At 39.4% G+C, this 20,406-nt stretch overlaps 2 long non-coding RNA genes across 2 annotated transcripts in view; both read left to right on the top strand.

Moving 5' to 3' along the window:
* Positions 1-20,406, top strand: part of LOC118636398 — a 100,615-nt gene that overhangs the window by 20,549 nt on the left and 59,660 nt on the right. The gene's annotated exons all lie outside the window — the stretch shown is intronic.
* LOC118636397 lies at positions 9,070-20,033 on the top strand. Its single transcript, XR_004960646.1, has 4 exons — positions 9,070-9,196; positions 10,550-10,617; positions 19,143-19,338; positions 19,928-20,033. It is a non-coding gene; the product is annotated as an uncharacterized LOC118636397 (long non-coding RNA).

Below are 20,406 nucleotides of genomic sequence, written 5' to 3'. Positions count from 1 at the left end.
TAAATACAGATTAATTTTTTCTCAGTTACAATGAAGTCTGGAACAATGTATTTTTAGGACATAATCTTGCTTTGCTATCTTTATAACTTGCAAATTTCACTTCCCTTTGGAAATTGTACAATGCTCTTATTAAAAAAAATTTTTCCCTTATTTATTTTTAGAGAGAGAGGAAGGGAGAAGGAGAGAGAGATAGAAACATCAGTTGGCTGCTTCCTGCATGCCCCACACTGGGAGTTTGGCCCACAACCTGGGCATGTGCCCTGACTGGGAATTGAACTGGCGACCTCTTGGTGCATGGGTCGATGCTCAACCACTGAGCCACACTGGCCGGACCAATGCTCTTTTTTTTTTTTAAATAATTTTTTTATTAATCTATTTTTGTTACAGATGTTTCTCCTTTTTTTCCCATTGACACCCTCCTCTCCATCCCTCCCACCCCATACCTGGCTTTGTTGTCTGTGTCCATTGGTTATGCGTACATGCATAGAAGTTCTGTGGTTTATCTGTTCTCTCCCCACACCACACCCTCTTCTGAGGATTGTCAGTCTGTATCCCACTTCCACGTCTCTGGGTCTACCCAGTTCCTCAGACTTATATTCATTATATTCCACAAATAAGTGAGATCATGTGATATTCATCTTTCTCTGCTTGGCTGGTTTCACTTAGGATAATACTTTCCAGGTCCCTCCATGTCATCTCAAAGGATAAGAGATCTTTCTTTCTTACAGCTGCATAGTACTCCATTGTGTATATGTACCACTGCTTTTTTATCCATTCATCTACTGATGGACACTTGGGCTGTTTTCAGATCTTAGCTATTGTAAATAGTGCTGCTATGAACATGGGGGTACATATATTCTTCCTGATTGGTGTTTCAGGCTTCTTAGGGTATATTCCTAGAGGAGGGATCACTGGGTCAAATGGAAGTTCAATTTTTAATTTTTTGAGGTGACATCATATTGTTTTCCATAGTGGCTGCACCAGTCTGCATTCCCACCAGCAGTGTACTAGAGTCCCCTTTTCTTTTTAAAACATTCTTTTTTTTTTTTTTTTTAATCCTCACTCGAGGACATTTTTCCATTTTTTGCACAGATAGAGTGGGAGTGGGAGGGAGAGAGAGAGAGAAACATCGACATGAAGGGACACATCGAGTGGCTGCCACCCGCACGACCAACCAGGGCCGGGGACAAACTGCAACCGAGGCACGTGCCCCTAGCGGAACCGAACCCGGGTCTCCCCAGACCGCAGGCGGACGCTCCAACTGCTGAGCCAAACCGGCCAGGGCTAGAGTCCCCTTTTCTCCACACCCTTGCCAACACTTGTTGTTTGAGGATTTGTTGATGGCGGCCATTCTGACAGGTGTGAGGTGATACCTCATTGTTGTTTTAATTTGCATCTCTCTGATGATTAGTGATGTTGAGCATTTCTTCATATGTCTTTTGGCCATTTGTATGTCTTGTTTGGAGAGGTGTCTATTCAGCTCCTCTGCCCATTTTTTAATTGGATTCTTTGTCTTCCTTTTGTTGAGCTGTATGAGTACTCTATATATTTTGGAAATTAACCCCTTATCTGATATATCATTGGCAATTATGCTCTCCCATACAGTGGGTTGCCTTTCCATTTTGATGATTGTATCTTTTGCTGTGCAGAAGCTTTTGAGTTTGATGTAGTCCCATGTGTTCATTTTCTCCTTTGTTTCTATTGCCTTAGGTGATGTATCAGTGAAAATTCTGCTGCGTATGATGTCTGAAATTTTGTTCCCTACATTTCCTTCTAGGATTTTTATGGATTCACGGGTCACATTTAAGTCTTTTATCCATTTTGAGCTTATTCTTGTGTATGGTGTAAGTTGATGGTCTAGTTTCATTTTTTTGCATGTAGCTGTCCAATTTTCCCAACACCATTTATTAAAGAGGCTGTCTTTACTCTATTGTATGCTCTTGCCTCCTTTGTCAAATATTAATTGAGCATAATGTCTTGGGTCCATTTCTAGGTTCTCTGTTCTGTTCCACTGGTCTATATGCTTGTTCTTGTGCCAGTACCAGGCTGTTTTGATTACAGCAGCTTGGTAGTATAACCTGATATCTGGTATTGTGATCCCACCTACTTTGTCCTTCTTTTTCAAGACTGTTGTGGCTATTTGGAGTCTTTTTTGGTTCCATATTAAGTTTTAAAGTATTTGTTCTATTTCTGTGAAATATGTTGTTGTTATTTTGATGGGGATTGCATTGAACCTATAGATTGCTTTGGATAATATGGATATTTTAATGATGTTAATTCTTCCAATCCATGAACAAGGTATGTGCTTCCACTTTTTTATATCTTCCTCTATTTCTTTTTTCAATATCCTGTAGTTTTCTGCAAATAGGTCCTTTATTTCTTTGGTTAAGTTTATTCCTAGGTATCTTAATTTTTTTTTTTTTTTTTTGCTGTGATGGTAAATGTGATTTTTTTAAGTTTCTCTTATTGTGACTTCATCATTGGTGTATAAGAATGCTGTCGATTTCTTTTATCCTCACTCGGGGACATTTTTCCATTTTTTGTTCAGGTAGAGTGGGAGGAAGAGAGAGAGAAAAAACATCGATGTGAAAGGGACACATCGAGTGGCTGCCACCAGCACGACCAACCAGGGCTGGGGACAAACTGCAACTGAGGTATGCGCCCTTAGCGGGATCCGAACCCGGGTCTCTCTGGACCGCAGGCCGTCGCTCTAACCGCTGAGCCAAACCGGCCAGGGCTGCTGTCGATTTCTTGACATTAATTTTGTATCCTGCTACTTTGCCCAATGCTCTTATTTTCTTTTAAAACATGATTTTATTTTTTTCCTTTATTGATTTTAGAGAGAGGAAGGGAGAGAGAGAGAGAGAGAGAGAGAGAGAGAGGAACGTTGATGAGAGAGAACATCAATTGGCTGCCTCCTGCATGCCCCCCACTGGGGATCAGGTCCACAACCTGGGCATGTGCCCTGACTGGGAATGGAACCGGCGACCTCTTGGTGCATGGGTTGATGCTCCACCACTGAGCCACACTGGCTGGGCAAATGCTCTTATTTTTAAAGCAAAGATATTGTAAGCTTAAATTTTTCTGCAAATTTATTGAGTTATAATTGACATTCAATAAACTGTACATATTTAAAGTATAGGTGATTTGATGAGTTTTGGCACATGTATACACCCATGAAATCATCCACACTGCGGTCAAGATAGTGAACATATGCATTATCCCCAACAATTTCCTACTGCCATTTGTAATTCCCCCTGCTGCCCATTCCTCGTACTGTCCCATTCCCATGCAACCACTGTCAACTTTCTATTTGTATTTTCTAGAATTTTATATAAATGGAATCATGTAGTATATATTCTTTTTTGTCTGGCTTTGTTCACTCAACATAATTATTTTGAAATTTATCCATGTTGTTGCTTTGATATGCTAATTCCATATCCCCATCTACCAAGTCTTAAGTTTCCAATTTTATACTCTCATTCCTTTGGCTAAATACCCTAATAGCTTTTATAATACACACACTCTTGGGAAAGATAAAATTTAGACATTATCAACCATGTACACTTCCCAGTCACTATTATCCTTTATTTTCTTAAGGGTCTCTTCAATTCCCACCTAGAGGTTAAGTCTTGCCTCTACAAGAAAAGCTGTCTGTTTTCAGCGGAAAATTTTGGAGCTCTGCTTTAACATTCTGGGGTTCAGTTTTGGGTCTGTTTGTTTCTGAATTGCTTCTGGGTTTTTATAGCCCATTTCAGAGAACTGGGCTTCTGTTTCCTTGCTTCAGCCTCGGTATCTGCCATGGCAATAACGTCCCCTCCCCTATGCTCTCAGATTAGAACTTCATACTTGTATCTTTCCAGTATATCCTAACACCTTTCCCCAATCTGACCACCTATGGAGTCAAGTTTTGGCTTCGAAAGGTAGTCCAGCATCCTTAGTCTTGCTCCCTACTATAAAATGCCTCTGAGGCTGACTGCCAACCTACTTAGACTTCAAAGAATCACCATTGATGTGTAGCCTTCCCCTTGATACCCTGCCACCATACCCTGAGAGCTAGCTGGAATTCTTGGCACTTCAAATTAGAGTTTCTTCTGTGCCCTCACCTAATTCACCTAACTACTGACCTGAATTGCCCTGTCATTTGTTCCCACAGCTGCTGGGCATTATATTCATTCAGCCTCCACCTCTGAAATTGAGCCTGTGAGAAGGGAGTGACATTGGTTAATAAAATTATATAGATTTCAGGTATACAATTCTATAATACATCATTTGTATATAGTATTGTGTGTTCACCACCCCAAGTCCAGTCTCCTTTTGTCATCATTTATACCCACCCCCTTTACCCTCCTTCTACCTTCCTCCGCCCCACCTCCTTTATTGTAATCACTATACTGTTTTCTGTGTCTATGAGAGTTTTTTTTTTGCTTAATCCCCCACCTTTTCACCCAGCCCCCCAACCCCTGTCCCCTCTGGCAACCATCAGTCTGTTCTCTTTAACTATAGTCTTTTGGTTTTGGTTGTTTGTTTATTTTGTTCTTTGGATTCTACATAAAAGTGAAATTATATGGTACTTGTCTTTAACTTATTTCACTGAGCATAATACCCTCTAGGTCCAGCCATGCTGTTGCTAATGGTAAGATTTCGTTCTTTCCAATAGCTAATATTTCATTGTATACATACCAGAACTTCTGTATCCACTTGTCTATTGATGGGCATTTGGATACTTCCATATCTTAGCTGTTGAAATAATGCTGCTATGAACATAGTGGTGCATATATTCTTTTGAATTAGTGTTTTGGGTTTCCTCAGATATATACCCAGAAGTGGAATCATTGGGTCATAAGACAGTTCCATTTTAAATTTTTTGAGGAAACTCCATACTGTTTTTCACAATGGCTGCACCAATCTGTATTCCCACAAACACTGCTTGATGGTTCCCTTTTCTCTGCATTCTCGCCGACACTTGTTTGTTGATTTATTGATGATAACCATTCTGACATGTGTGAGGTGATACTTCACTGTAGTTTTAATTTGCATTTCTCTGACAATTAGTGACGTTGAGCATCTTTTTTTTTTTTCATATGTCTATTGGCCATCTGTATGTCCTCTTTGGAAAAGTATCTATTCAGGTCCTCTGCCCACTTTTTAATTGGACCGTCTGTATTTTAGGGTGTTGAGTTGTATGAGTTCTTTATACATTTTGTATATTAACTCCTATTGAAGTTACGTTACTCCTAATTAGACTACAAATCTCACTCAGTTTTCGCCATTAAAACAACAACAACAACAACAACAACAAAACAACTAGCCCTGGCCAGTTTTGCTCAGCGGTTAGAGCATTGGCCCACGGTCCAGAGAGACCTGGGTTCGGTTCCTGCTAAGGGCACATGCCTCAGTTGCAGTTTGTCCCTGGCCCTGGTTAGGGTCGTGTGGGTGGCAGCCAGTCAATGTGTCTCTCTCATGTGGATGTTTCTCTCTCTCTTCCTCCCTCTCTCCCTCCTGCTCTGTCTGAGGATAAATGCAAATAATAACAAACAAACAAACAAACAAACAAAAAACTACACTTGTGTGTATATGTTTAGTGTGAGGTTCTATGTCAGTACCAAAATCAATATACAGAGCTGGTCCATCACAACAAAAGAGCTCCTTCATGTTACCTTTTAGTAAATACTCTATACCCTCACTCTTCTCCAGTTTTTCTAGCATTTGGTATTTATATTATAATATTATCAGTATGTTAGGGCTTAAATCTATCATTTTATTAGGTTTACATGGTCATAAGTATTCAGTTAACACTGAATATTGCTTTAACCCCAAACCATGATATAACTATGCCGGCAAGATTTTGGAAGGGAAACTTTTGTGTGGATAATGCTGAAAGAGGAGAGGTAGATCTTGATCTTCTATAGTAGGAAGTCAACTGACAATACATAAAATTGAAAAGAAATAAGAAATATCAGTAAAATATCAGACAAATAGAAGTAAATAATTTAAGGAAATAATAAAAAGAGTTAAGTGTTGTTGCCTCTGGGGAATGAGAATCAGGGATGGGGAGGGGTAGAGCAAGACTGCTTTTTAAAAAGGCCTTGTAGTTAGTACCATTTAACTTTTAGAACTTCGTAACTATATTAATTGATAAAAATCTAATTAGTAAATCTAAATGTTAAAAAGTCTGTTCTTTTGTTTTAGTTTTCAATACAGTTTATATTCAATATTATTCTATATTAGTCTCAGATGTACAGCAAAGTGGTTAGAAAATCATGTACTTTACAGAGTGGTCCCCCTGCTGCTTCAAGTACCCACCTGGCCCCATACATAGTTATCGTGATACTATTGACTATAGTCCATATGCTGTAATCTTTATCTCTGCACTATTCTGTAACTACCGATTTGTACTGCTAAATTCCTTCAACTTTTTCACACAGTTCCCCAATACCTCTCCCCTCTGACAACAGTTGGTCTGTTCTCTGTATCTATGAGGCTATTTCTATTTTGTTTGTTTGTTTATTTTGTTCATTAGATTACACATATAAGTCAAATCATATGGTATTTACCTTTTTCTGTCTGACTTATTTTGCTGGGTATAAAACCCTCTAGGTCCATCCATGCTGTCTCAAAAGGTAAGATTTCATTATTTTTTATGGGTGAGTAGTATTCCATTGTATATATGTACCACAGATTTTTTTATCCATTCATCTATTGATGGGCACTTGGGTTGCTTCCATATCTTGGCTATTGTAAAGAATGCTGCAATGAACTTAGGGATGCATATATTCTTTTGAATTAGTGTTTTGGGTTTCTTTGGATATATACCTAGAAGTGGGATCACTGGTTCATAAGGCATTTCTGTTTTAAACTTTTTGAGGAAACTCTATATTGCTTTCACAGTGGCTGTACCAACTTGCATTCCCACCAACAGTGCACAAGGGTTACCTTTTCTCCACATCCTTGCCAGCACTTGTTTGTTAATTTATTGATGACAGACATTCTGACAAGTGTGAGGTGGTATCTCATTGTGGTTTTGATTTGCATTTCTCTGATTAGTTATGTTGAACAACTTCTCATATGTCTAATGGCCATCTGTATGTCTTCCTTGGAGAAGTGTCTATTCAGGTCTTCTACCCACTTTTTAATTGGTTGTTTCCTTTTTAGTGCAGTTTTTGTCAACCCTGGCTTCCCATTGGAACTTCCTGTATCTATGAGGCTGTTCCTAGGAGAGATTTGTAAAAATATCAGTTTTCAGGCCCCACCTTAGACTAATCAAGCTAGGTCTGAGGATCAGGCATCAGCATTTAAAATTTATTTTCTAGGTTATTTGAATGTGAATCTGGGGTTGACAATGGCTGATTTAAAACATATATTACCAATAGACCTTTGGTAAAATGTCAGTGGCAGTGAAAAAAAAGTAAAACATGAAGCTCTTATCATTTTAAAGTCAAACAGCTTATTGAAGATTGGTATATCAGACACTTTTGGAAGACCCTGCTTGAGAGAAATAAAACATAAGCTAACCATTTGTAGATGGTGAAGCAGAGAGAACTAAAGGGGCATTAGAGCTGCCATTTCCGGACTTCCAGGTTTACCTCCTGTGATTAAAACTAACCAGAGTCTATGACAATTATATTTTCTAAGTCCATAGAGAGAAAAAAAACAGAAGGGGAGGGAAGAAGGAAAATATAACTCCCAAATTTACTGTATTTTGTAGTCCTTACAATATCATCTGAAATAATTTATTATACAAAGTGGCCTGTGATACCTTCTTAAGTCCTTTACTTGGGCTGCCATCAGCATTTAGCAGTAATAACTAATGGACCCAGTCACCAAGATAGAAGATATTGAAGCTGTGTCTGCAGAACAACATGGGACCAAAAGGAGATTCATTTTGTACAGTGTCCCAGAAGGATGTACATTCAGGAAGGCTGAAAAAGTTAGAAGACATGCCTCAATCATCATAATAGGTGACTAGAAAATGTGCTCCTAAAGAGAACCATAGCATTTTTTACAACTATACAATTCAGTGTTTTAGTATATTCACAAAGTTGTGTACTCATCACTATTTTCTAATTCTAGGACATTTTTTACTATCCCCCCAAATAATCCTGTCCCACTAGCAGTCATTTCCAATTCTCCTTTCCTCCCAGGCTTTGACAATCACTAATCTATTTTCGGCCTCTATGGATTTGCTTATTCTGGCCGTTTCATATGAATGGAATTGTACAATACGTAGTCTTTTGTGTTTGGCTTCTTTCAATTTGCATAATGTTTTCAAGGTTCAACCATGTTGTACTATGTATCAGTACTTCATTCTTCATTATGCCTGAATAACATTCCATTGTATAGATATACCATGTTTTGTTTATATATTCATTTAGGCTATTCCCATTTTTTGCTATTGTGAATAATACTGCTGTGAGCATTTGTGTACAAAGGATTTTTTGTGGACACATGTTTTCATTTGTTTTGGGTGCATAGCTCAGAGTGGAATGCTAGGTCATATAGTAATTCTATGTTTAACTTTTTGAGGAACTGCCAAACTGTTTTCCACAGCAGCTGCACCATTTTACATTCTCACCAGCAATGTAGGAGGGTTCCCATTTATCTACGTCATCACTAACACTTGTTAGTTTCTGCATTTTTAAAAAATATATGTTTTAATTGATTTTTTAGCGAAGAAGGGAAAGAGAGATAGAAACATCGATGTGAGAGAGAAACATCAATTGGGGGTATGCCTCCTGCATACCCCCTACTTGGGATCAAGCCCACAACCTGGGCATGTGCCCTGACCAGGAATTGAACCGGGACCTCTCAGTCCATAGGATGACATTCAATCCACTGAGCCTCACCGGCAGTGCTATTTTCTGTCTTTTTAATTATAGCCATTCTACTGGGTGTGACTAGTATCTCACTCTGGTTTTGATTTGCATTTTCCCTGATGACTAAGGATGTTGAGCATCTCATGTGCTTTTTTGGCCATTTGTATATCCTCTTTGAACAAATGTCTATTCAGGTCCTTTGCCAAATCACCATTTCTGTTGCAACCTGCTGGGCAAGCCAAACCATATCATTTGCAGCAATTGGCCTCAAACCATCAGGACTTCATCAATGACTACCAGCTTCCCTATTTTTGGCCCCAGCTTCCAACTCTGGACTGCCCATAGAAAGACAGATCTACTCCCCAAACCAATCACATAAGGTGCTCCATTTTTAATTAGCACACCTCTGGCTCCCCCTGCTAACAGCCTCTAATCAGGCCTGAGAGATTAAAATAGAAGTGGACAAGGCCAGACCACATATAAAAGTAGAACTTTGAGCCACAACCTGAAGCAACTTGCCTAAGAAACCAACCACTTACCCACAATAAACATCCCAGGAAGCCAGACTGCTGTAAGTCAGGCTTGCAGGAAGCCAAACTGCTATCTCTAGTGACAATCCAGGAAGCTAAACAATAACTTCTGTGACAATCAGCCCCAAATGGCAAGGACTTTATTAATAACTGACAGCTTCCCTAATTTTTGTCCCTGCTTCCTTCCATCTTGGAAAATAGGAGAAAGCCAAATTGGCTCCCCTAATCAATCACATAGGATGATCCACTTCTAATTAGCCACCTCCAGCTTCTCCAGGCCAACAGTCTCCAATCAGGGCACACCTGAAGCCTTACCCTTTTTTCACTATAAAGCTTTTCCACTCTCCTGCCTGCCTTTGAGTCTCTGTCAAACACAAATGATGGTAGCTGACTCCCTTGCTATAGCAAGCTCAGAATAAACAGCCTTTGCTTTTCTCATTTGGTTGGTCTTTGTTTATTTCCACAGGGCACACCTGAAGCCTTCTGTTTTTTCACTATAAAGCTTTACCACTGCCCTGCCTGCCTTTGAATGTCTGCCAAACACAGTGATGGCAACTGATTACTCCCTGCTATAACAAGCTCTGAATAAAGAGCCTCTTTTTGTTCTCATTTGGGTGGTCTTCGTTTGTTTCCACAGGATGATTGTCAGATAAAATATAAGCTGCCTAGTTAAATTTGAACTTCAGATAAAAAACAAACAATTTTTTAGTATAACTGTGTTCCAAACATTGCACATTTGTTATTTGCTAAATCTGGAACCCTAAGCACATGTAAAAATGTGAGTTCACACAGAGTTTTCAGAGAGGGGTATCAGATACTGGCTTTCTTAACACAATGTAGCCAAATAACTCTGCTCAGCTGAGCCCTCTGGTTTGTTAAGTGCCCATTAAATTACATTTCTATTTTGTTTTGTTTTGTTGTGTTTCTGTACCAGACCAGAGCTTACCCTCCAATCAATACATGCTTTGATTTCTCTTTATCAAGCTAGGGGACTTTCAAATTATTGTCTGGGTTTTAGTGCCAGACAATAGAAGGCATTTCCTTCTAAAAGCCCTTTTCTCCATGTGTGTTAATTAGAGTTTTTTTCAATAGTCTCTGCTGCCAGTTTCCTCTGTTCTTCAAACCCAGTAATGTTAATTCAGTCGGGCAAATCCTTGGAGATGCATGCAGGCTTCATTGCTGATTTATTTTTGTCTTGACCAGATGGCTCCAGGTTCCTGTGACTGCACAGGAGTCTTGGATTATCCTGTTTATCTTGCCCAGTGTCCAAGGTAAGGGCTGATCTTCACAAAGCACCTTTGTCGGCAGGATAAGCCATTTGCTACGACTGCTGCTTGGATACCATAACCAAAGTTATTAGATTTAATATATGTTTTCTAAACTTCATAGCAAAAGCTGGGAAATATATATATATATTTTTTGGTGCAGCCAGTGGAAGGGCAGAAGCCAGCAGGACTCAGCAGAGAGGGAGGAAACTCTGCAGGGGGCTCTAAAGCCTCTGACTGAGCCTTTCTTTGCCTTTAAGGGGGTGGCCATGAAAAAGATGAGCAGAATATCTTTAATGAAATTAATAAACATGCAAAGGAAGATGTGATGTTCAAAGAATCAATAAATCAAAAGTGACAAATGCAATATTTCACTGTGATATTGAGGAATCCAAGTCATCCAAAAGGAACTCTTGGCTTTTGTTAAAAAGTAATCCCCATACATTCCCATACAATGAAAGCTCTTATATCAGTTCAGGTTAAAGTTGAATGTGCTCTGGTTAGTATAGGTTTTGAAACCTTGAAAAACATGCAGGAAGCCACCCAACACAGAGATTTGTGGCATTTGGACTTCTACACATGTGCATGTGCACACATGCACATGCACACCATAACACATACATCCCAGGTATTATGAATTATCATTGTCAGGGGTTTCAGTCACCAAAAATGTTTATTGTTTAAAATGCTGGAAGGACTGACAATGAACACAGCTTGTCAGACTGTTGGTTCTCATTTCTAGATCAGGTCCTCTTATGGGCTACCCATGCAGTGCAGAATCTAAGCAGACTAAAAGCAGGAGCTACTTGGCCTCTATCCTGGAGAGCGCAAATCAAGAATTTCTGACTTTTGGGGTCTAACTAGCCTGCTATGTGCCTTGTTTTGGCTGGCCCTAGGGAACTCAAAAGTTAGAAAAGCAGTGTGCTTGCCTCATAAACCAATTAGAGGCTTTTTCCTACAAAAGCAATTACAACACAATACTGTCCATGAAGAGTGTTTCATAAAGGTAAAAACACGTAATTGAGTAATGGGAGAATGAATCAGGGAATACTTTCCTGATTTAATCTAGACCTTGAAAGCTGAGAACAACTGTGTCAGATAGATAGGTTCTGCATATGCTTGAGAGGGGTAGGAATCAGGAGAGGGAGTTATGGTACATTCAGTGTAAACAAAGGTAGAAGCCAGAAAGAGCAAAGAATGTTTATGAAACTGAACAAAGTGGTGTTTTGCAACATGGCTGGAAGAGGGGCTGAGGGAGAATGAAGAATAGAAAGGCAATGTTGTCCAGCTGGTGTGGCTCAGTGATTGAGCATCGACCTATGCACCAAGAGGTTGCCAGTTCGATTCCTGGTCAGGGCATATGCTTATGTTGTGGGCCTGATCCCCAGTGGGGGGCATGCAGGAGGCAGTCAATCGATGTTCTTTTTCATTGATGTTTCTCTTGCTCCCTCTCCTTTCCTCTCTCTCTCTAACATCAGTAAAGGAAAAAAAATAAGTAAAAAAAAGAAAGGCAATGTCAATGATAGATAACCCAAATCACAATAACAGTTAACTACATATTGCCTGCTTTATATTGGCACTTTGTTAAGTGCTTTTTACCCATTATTATATTTAAAGCACACAACTCTCTGAAGTAGGTATTGTTATTCCTATTTTACAGATGAGGAAGCTGAGGAACAGAGAGTTTATATAACTCAGGGTTTCAACCTAGGGTTGTAAGACCTGGTGTTGGGCACCAGAAGGAGTTAAGATGGGGGATTCTGATTATTTGGTGGGTCTGATTTTGCTCCTTCATACCTTTCTGCATTCTTGCATTAAGAATCCTCACCCTCCTTTGCCTTTTCACAGTTTACTTGAATTGTTAAGTTCCACCATGGCCATGCTCTTGAAGTACTGGTTCATGTGTGTATCTTATCTCCCCAACTCACCTTCTGTTTCCTTAAAGGAAGGGATCTTCTCTGTATCTTCCTCAGAGCATGGAGCTTAACTAACACTCATGGTTAACTGATTGATTAGGATTCCACCAAGCATTGAACTTAAGCTTCTCCCTACTTGTAACGCTCATAATGCTTATTGACGGAGATTGAATGCCTTCATCATCAATTTCATCTGGGAAGGCAGCTTTTCTGCATATGTGCCTGATGTAGTGCTGGGCACTGGCACTTTTGAGCATTCCCATTTTACAGGATGAGAAAACTAACACTCATAGAGATTAGGTAACGTGTCAAAGAATAACCGAAAGACATACTGTTAACTATCACTACACTAATTTATTTGAATACAAAAAACTAATAACCGATTTTATCTAACAAAGGATTTATCTACCAGAAAGATGAGTAAGGAAAGAAGGAAAATCATAGCCATATTGGAAATAGTAAACTTTGCTTTCCTCTTGTTGGATGAGCTGGCAACCAGCAATGGGCCAAATGGGGTGTTCTGCCATTGGGCAACATACTGTGTCCTCAAGGAAAACAGCTTAAGTTGTTTATGGATTTCTCAAAAACAAGAGTATTGGGAAGTTTTGTTTTGAATACTTGGAAAGGCTGAATGAGTATACCCAGAGTGTATGGTGTATTTTAAATACATTTGATTGATTACACAAAAAGAAAATCCCAGAGGTGCACATTGGAAAGGCAAAAATGTGTTGCTTATGGTATCATTGACACTGGCTTTCATGTACTCATTGATGTTTACCCTGGAGTTTAAATGCAATACTTATAGCCCTGGCTGGTTTTGCTCAGTGGTTAGAGCATCGGTCTGCCGTCCTGAGAGACCCAGGTTTGGTTCCTGCTAAGGGCATGTGCCCTGGTTGCAGTTTGTTCCCGGCCCTGGTTGGGTCGTGTGGGTGGCAACCACTCGACGTGTCCCTTTCACGTTGATGTTTCTCTCTCTCTCTCTCTCTCTCTCTCTCTCTCTCTCTCCCTCCCACACTCTATCTGAACAAAAAATAGAAAAAATGTCCTCGGGTGAGGATAAAAAAAATAATAATAATAAATGCAGTACTTATAGTTAAAAGAACCTGAAGTGGACCTTTCCCATGAAATTCTAAGGAAGACTTTCATTGGTTTCTCTTTCTGGTAGCCCCAGTCTCCTGACTGCAAACCACAGAAAAGTGTATCTGGTGATATTCTCTTTGAGGACGCAGCTTGCACCTGTTGAGCATATGATGTTGTTTTTGACAATATTTGACAAGTTTGAAGTGTTAAAAAGGCAAAGCCTACAGCTGTGGTACATGTACACAATGGAATACTATGCAGCTGTAAGAAAGAAAGATCTCTTTTTTATTTATTTGTTTTTGTTACAGAGATCTTTGAAAGAAAGAGATCTTTGAAAGAAAGAGATCTTTGAAAGAAAGTGATCTTTGAAATAAAGATCTCTTATCCTTTGAAATGGCGTGGAAGGACCTGGAGAGTATTATGCTAAGCGAAAAAATCCAAGCAGAGAGAGATGAGTATCACATGATCTCACTTATGTGTGGAATATAATGAACTAAACAAACTGCTGAACAAAATTAACCCAGAGACATAGAGGTGGGGTACAGACTGACAAACCTCAGAGGAAGGCGGTTTGGCGGGGAGAGATAAACCACAGAACTTACATGCATGTATGCATGACCAATGAACATAGACAAAAAAGCTGGGGATGGGGTGGGGGGAGGAGGAGGGTGTCAGTGGGGGGAAAATGAGAAACATCTGTAACAAAAACAAATTTTTAAAAAAAGGGCAAAGCTTGATGGAGGAGGAATCACCACAGTCTTGCCAGTTCTCCTGGAATCATTTTATATGAGGAGGGCCTCTGAGGACTTTGCGATGAAGATCACATTATCATTAGAACTAATAGATTTTTAAGTCAGGGGAGAGTAAACTCTTCTACAAATTGGGATGGTTTTGATTTTACAGGATCAATAGTCTATTCAATTTTGCCAAAATTTTATGGGTCAATATGAACAAGAAAATTTTTGTTTTAATGGGAGTATCTTACACAGTTTCTTAAGTATTTCACCTATAAAGTGAGATTATCTGTCAATAGAGAGTAGTGAATATAAGTAGCCCCCCTTATTTGTGGTTTTGCTTCCTGCAGTTTCAGTTAACTATGGTCAACTGGGATCTGAAAATGTTAAATGGAAAATTCAAGAAATAAACAATTTATGTTTTAAACTGTTTGCCCTTCTGAGTACTATGATGAAATCTTGCACCATTCCCTTCTGTCCACCTGGGATGTGAACCATCTCTTTTTCCAGGAAATCCACACTATATATTGAGTAGTAGTCTTCTCCATTATCAGATCAACTGTAGTATCCCAGTGCTTGTGTTCGAGTAGCCCTTATTTTACTCGATAATGGTCCCAAAACATAAGAGTAGTAGTGATGCTGGCAATTCGGATATGCCAAAGAGATGCTATAAGTGCTTCCTTGAAGTGAAAAGGTAGAAGTTCTCAAATTAATAAGGAAAGAAAAAAAAATTATATGCTGAGGTTGCTAAGATCTACAGTAAGAACAACTCTTTTTTCCATGAAATTGTGAAGGAGGAATCCATGCTGGTTTTGCCGTTGTACCTCAAACTGTAAAAGTTTCAGCCATAGTACGTGATAAATGCTTAGTTATGATGAAGAAGGCATTCAATAAGTAGGTAGAAGACATAATAGAAAATGTGTTCTGACTGATGTTAATGTGTTGTGCCAGGAAGCATTGAGCCTATATGAGGACTTGAGCAAGGGATCCTGTGAAATGAGTAGATAACAATATTCATGTAACTTTTATTACAGTATACTGTGATAACTATTCTGTTTTATTATTAGTTATTGTTAATCTCTCACTGTGTCTAATTTAGAAATTAACTTTGTCACAAGTATGTATGTATATAAAAAAGCTATAAGAAAGAAAGATCTCTTATTCTTTGAGACGACATGGAGGGCCCTGGAGAGCATTATGCTAAGCAAAATAAGCTAATCAGAGAAAGACACATACCACATGATCTCACTTATTTGTAGAATATAATGAGCAAAATAAGCTGATGAACAAAATAGACCCAGAGACATAGAAAGAAGTAGGGTTCAGACTGACAAACCTTGGAGGAGGGGGGTGGCGGGAAGGAAGAGATAAACAAAAGAATTTATGCATAGCCAAGAGACATAGACAACAATGCCGTGTGTGTGTGTGTGTGTGTGTGTGTGTGTGTGTGTGTGTGTGGTTGATCGGGAGGAGGGTGTCAGTGGGGGAAAAGGGAGAAACATCTATAACAGAAATAAATGAATTAATAAAAAAGCATTATGTGTGTGTGTGTGTGTGTGTGTATAGGGTTTGGTACTATCTACAGTTTCAGGCATCTACCAGGGGTCTTGGAACATATCTGCTAAGGATAAGGAGGGATTACTGTACTGTCCAGGTGGGAAGAACAAAATCTATTATCTTTTTTTTGGCAACATAGTATTAGCCTTTTATTTATTTATTTTTGTTAATCCTCATCTGAGGATATTTTTTCATTGATTTTTAGAGAGAGTAGAAGGGAGGGAGAGGAGGGGAGAGAGAGAGAGAGAGAGAGAGAGAGAGAGAGAGAGAGAGAGAGAGAGAGAGAGAGAGAAACATCGATGTGGGAGAGACACATCGATTGTTTGCCTCCCGCACCTGCCCTGACCAGGGCTGGGAATTGAACCCGCAACCCTTTGGTGAGCAGGCTGACGCTCTAACCACTGAGTCACACTGGCCAGGGCAGCAACATAGTATTAACCTTCTGGCAAGGGAAGACTTCAGTCCAAGCATAAAACTAACAAACCATCACTAAAGTGTTGTAGGGGAGAAAAATACTTTTTCACTGTCTTCTTAGTTAGGTTACCAGGGGGCTTGTGAATTAAACTGACAAAAGACAGATTAGCAAGAGGAAAAACAGTTCCAAACTCTTTTCTGTAGACTTACATTTTTTAGTAAAAGGCAAAAGATTTATGCAATCTGAAGAGAAACCATAGACTTATATTTTTTAAACTGTCTAGTAATATATTCATTCATTTTTATATGGTTTATCCCTTCAAAAATCTCTTCCCATAGTTTCACAGCAGCTATACCTTATCCTTCTGTCACCATGCCTGTTTCTAAGGGCCCACTTTTAGGTCATTGTTTCTAATCTGTTGTAGAAAGTAACTAGATAAACAAGCTTGTTAGTAAGTATGGGGAGGAATTCCAAGTCTGAATGATGGTCCAGGGCAATGGAACAGTTCAGCTGTAGAGCACAGGCTGTGTTAATGGCTGTTTCTGAGCTCCAGTGCTTTGCTTGGATGATTCCTGTCCCCCACCTTTGTAGAAGTGAGCGTCAGACTGACACCCCAGGAGGACATCACTGTGAACATAAATTTTACCAGAGTCTTGTGCAAGGTCCTGGTCTATGAATATCAAAGAAACACATAACTCTCTTGATTCTTGGGGACTCAATCTAATTTTGTATAGTAAAACTTCCCAAGAGCAAAGCAACACATCACACATTCATTACATATAAAGTGGTTCAGCACTAAAGGAGCACATCATAAAGATTTCCTGGAAAAGAAATGACAGATGTGCTTTGGTGAGAACAGGAGAAGGCTGTTACAATATCATTTGCAGAAAAAGGTAAAATCACGACTCTCATACAAATACAAAAATGAACAAATGCTAAATAATTAATTTTACTCCTATTAAAGAGAACCACTGTCTGATAATACTTAAAATAGTACAAACAGACTTTATTCAGGAACCTTACTGCATTAGGGTTTGTAAACCAAATTAATTTTAGACTGTAATAAAGAATAAAAAGTGCCTTGGCTGGAGAGGGGGGGGGGGGCTCAGTGTGTTGGAGTGTCATCTTGTGCACCAGAAGGTTGCAGGTTTGATTCTAGGTCAGGGTGCATACCTAGGTTGTGTGTTTGATCCCTGGTCAGGGCATGTACAGGAGGCAACCAATTGATGTATGTCTCTCACATCGATGTTTCTCTGTCTCTGCCTCTTCTCTTTCTCCCTCTCTAGTAAAAAAATTAAAAAACATTCAATTGAGCAAAAAGGAGCTGAGCTGCAGCCTGGGAGACAGATTTAGGTAGCAACCTAAATTGTGTTCCACTGAGACAAATGGGAGGCCATCTTTTATAGTGGAAGTTCCCCCCTAGGTTCTCAATTATGTCCATTTTATATAATTGAGGTATCCAAACTGTGTACTTCTAATTGGACAGGGTAGGTCTCAGTCTTTTGGTAGAAGGATGAACCAGGGCTTGCCTGCAGTGGTTGACTTAGATAGTGCATAGTGCGGGAAGCTGAGAGTTCAGTCTGAGTTTCTTCCAGTATACAGAGTACACGATGATCCCCCGTCAGCAAATGGCCATTAGACCCTATTATTTATAAAATTTGACCATGGGGAGTCCATCTCAGCAGATACATTTCTTCTTGGAGTTCACATCAAATGAATCTTTTTGCTTGGGGTCCACAGGGTAGAGACCTCAGTATAGAAATGAGCTCAATTCCAAATACAACCAAGATAGTTGGGGATTTTATAGCCTAGAAGTAGAAAGAGGTGGCTCAGTGTTGGAAAATTACTAAGAAGAGATATCAACAGTAGGAAGATTCTTGCTGAAGCCAGGCCCCACTGACCAGATAGCAAGGGTGAGGGATTCTTGCTACAACCAGGCTAGGCAGCACCCCCCCCCCCCCACAAGGATGTAGGGGTTGAGGAGAGGGCTCACATAAGCCTGACTAAAGTTTAGTGGAGGAGAGTCTTTGTCAATTCTATGATATAGGAGAACCAGGCAGATGTCAAAACAGGTTTAAAGGAAAAGTCAAAAGAACACAGATTTCTATGAAGTAAAGGAATGTTGAGATGAATTGCAAATGTCCACAAAAATGGTTTTGCCACAAGGGGGAGAAAGTTACTTAGAAATACTACCAAACAAGACAGAATTTTCCTGTCAGTTACCAAGAGCTTACAAAGAATTACAAAGTAGCTCAAAGACAATGAACAGGGCTAGAGCCCGGAAGGACATGCTACAGATGATACAGAGTTTCCCATTGAAACACAAATATTTTTCTACAAGGAGCTCTTAACAAGGTGAATGGCAGGGAAGTTAAAGAGTAGAGATTTAGGATGAGTGAGCAAGTCACAAAAAATTAACCCAGTTGGTTGAACTTGGAATATTATCAGCATGAGATGCAGTGATATATTTCAGGGTGAAAGAGAAGGTTTGATTTCAGATTTTCTAAATCTTTAATACATAGAGTTCCTGTGTGTGCATATTTGATCCTAATGGCTTTAGGATTTCTATCAGCTGATTCTAGCTGCTTCCAATTCCTGCGGGTACAGACCTTTTTATTGAGCCAGGTCTTTTTTGAAGTTGATCAGTATGAGTTTTTTTTTTTTTTAGCTTTGAAGTGTGTGTGTGTGTGTGTGTGTGTGTGTGTGTGTGTGTGTGTTGGGGGGGATGGGAAAAGAAATATGGAGATGAGAAATTTGGTATATTTCATCTTTCTACATTGGCTTTTATTTTAAAAATAATTCTCTACCCCTTTAAAAATTTCCCCTCAGAACAGTTTTGTTGAGGAGAAAATTGCACACTTTCTGCAATTCTCTTTTTCTTCATCATTTTAATGGCTACAACTTTGCTCTGATGAGGCAAAAGGAGTGGCCAGAGCTTCAGGAACCACCTGCTGAAACAGAGGGACCAAGTTACAAAGATGGGGCCCCTAAGGGGCATAAAAAGGCAACAGGAATGGGAATATAGGTAAGTATGGTGGGGGTGGAGGAGTAGTGGGAATGTTGGAGGAAGCATAAAAGAAGAGAGCTAGGAAGTCCTATCACAACAAATGGTCTAATCAGGAAATGGGAGCCAAAAACTCCACTCTTGCTAGAATGTATCCATGCAAATTCTGCTCCAAACCTTCCTGAGTGCAGCTATAAGGGAGGAAAAGGTTTTCCTTAAACTTCTTAGGGTCTGAAAATTATACTAACAACGAAGACTAATAGGAGAAAAGCATAGAAATTTATTTAATATACATTTTACATGTGTTAAAACACAAAATTCAACTGAGTAAATTTGAATATATAATTAGTGGAAGACTTTTATAGGCAAAAGAGTCCAGGGACAAGGAAAGAGCAGATTGCTTCATCTTTCTTTGGGGGATGGAAGGGGTTTATCCTACCTCACTACTGCTGATCCAGAAATTCTAGAATGACTGATTTAAGATTACTTTCCTGGGAGAGGCTGAAACTGCAATTAGGTTAGGTACTGAGTCTTGGTTTGATGATATGGGCTTAGCCCAAGTGACTCCATTTTGAGCCTGTTAACTTTTTTTTTTTTTTTTTTAACACAGGACATGGGGACCTTCATAAGGAAGTGAAAACCTGAAGAAATAGACCTGAGTATTTTTAGGCTAGGGCAGTTGTAGAAGAATATGATAAGCAAGGAGTATGAGGTAAGTGTAGTCAACTGGGGGAAACTTATCAAGGCCTGTTTGTTAAGATTGTCTCTTTGTCTTTGGAGATAAGGGTGCTCCTTTCCTCTGGGTATAGGCAGAGCACCTCTCGCATCAGGATTTTATGACCTGTTAGGGAAGAAGAATGGGGGGGAAGGTCAGAGAGACCTTCCTGCTTCTGTTGTTTTCTCAAATTCCTTCAGCTTAAAATATTCACTATGCCAAGGTGCCATATTTTAGGGTAGCTTGTCTTGATCCTCATTACAGCCAAGAATCTTTGTTTCTGTTTTTATTAGAAAATATTTTTTATTAAAAATAATCTTCATAATTTCTTCTATAATAGAAGTCCCACAGACACCTTAGGTTTTATAGGATTT

Source organism: Molossus molossus, unplaced genomic scaffold, assembly GCF_014108415.1.
Source record: "Molossus molossus isolate mMolMol1 unplaced genomic scaffold, mMolMol1.p scaffold_m16_p_2, whole genome shotgun sequence".
Taxonomy (NCBI): Eukaryota; Metazoa; Chordata; class Mammalia; order Chiroptera; family Molossidae; genus Molossus; species Molossus molossus.
Note: the sequence above shows the minus strand (reverse complement) of the source record. Positions and strands in the feature narration are given on the sequence as shown.